Raw genomic sequence first — 1,328 nt, 5'->3', positions numbered from 1 at the left:
CGGTGCTGCTACAGATGTTGGCGATGCAAGTGGTACTAGTACTGCTGTTGGTGTGTCTGCTACTACTGAAGTCGTTGCTATGAAGATCTATGTGGCCCTGACTGCTACCTTATAAGCTCGGGCATCCTCCATGTCCATGTACCCATGAGCTTTGGCCATCAACTGTTCATAATTGGCGGCCGGCTTCTTGGTAAGCGAGTTGGCCAACTCGTTGCTCTGCAAGCTGGACACAAGGGTGGACGTAGCAACTGTCCTCCCTGAGTCATTAACCTTAGCCTCTTCGCCTGGAATCTCTTAAAGTAGGCTTTAAGGCTCTCTCCCTGCTATTATCTCATCTGGATTAACACATGAGGGGCGAGCTTCTGCTTGGTGTCAGCCAGGAAGTGGTGGATGAACTTTCAGCTGAGTTGCTAGAAATTGCTGATGGACTTTTTCTCGAGGGTGTTCCACCAGAGCTTTGCACTCCCCGAAAGAGTGATAGGAAAGCATTAGCAAATAACTGCTTCTGATGCTTGAAACATGTTCATCACATTATAATAATTCTGGACATGCTCGAAGAGATCTCCCTCGTCCTTGTACTTCTCCATGTGGAGCATCTTGTATTTTTCACTTGGGGCATTCATGAGGTCATCAAAAAGGGGGGTGTTTCTCCTGATGGGTTCTGCAACCGATCTGTACACCCGATCGTATCCAGAGGTCCCCACGGTAGCAGAGGGGGCTGGAGAGGCACGGTAGTAGGGGAGAGTCTTAGAGATTGCTCCCCTAGTGCGATCCACAAGGTGACCAGGATCGGGACTCTCGCTGGTGACTTTAGGATGAGGGAGGAGACGTCGGGGAGGTTCATTGGGGCAAATCGACCAATGTAGCGGCGGGGTTGCGTACTCGACCGAATCCCTCAACTCTTTGGCAGCAGCATGAGGAGTCCAAGGTGGGACTACTTGATATGCTCTAGAAGGAGGGTGAGTCTCTGATTGTTGGTCTTCAGAAGGTGGGGGGACAGCGGAAGTAGCTTACTGCTACTGTGGAAGCCGGCTGAGGAGCTCGCTGGTGAAGGTAGAGAGTTGCTGTTGGAGGGATTGAGAGATCTGTTGAGCTATTTCTCCAAGCTGAGCTTGAGTAATGTAGCTCTGGTGTGGTCCTTCAGGGTGAGACCGGTCATCCTTATGCTCAGAATCAGACATACTTGCTCGAAAAAGAAAGAAAGCCCCCATGGTGGGCACCAAACTATTGATGTTAATAATCAAACAGGTAATATAGTGGGGGTGAGGTTGATTAGGGGGCGCTCACTTCTCCGAATATCTAGTTTTGAGTTGAGTAGTTTCAGTCTG

Source organism: Asparagus officinalis, chromosome 1 (assembly GCF_001876935.1).
Source record: "Asparagus officinalis chromosome 1, Aspof.V1, whole genome shotgun sequence".
NCBI classification, from domain to species: Eukaryota; Viridiplantae; Streptophyta; class Magnoliopsida; order Asparagales; family Asparagaceae; genus Asparagus; species Asparagus officinalis.
The sequence above is the reverse complement of the archived record's forward strand: the minus strand, read 5'-3'. Positions refer to the sequence as shown.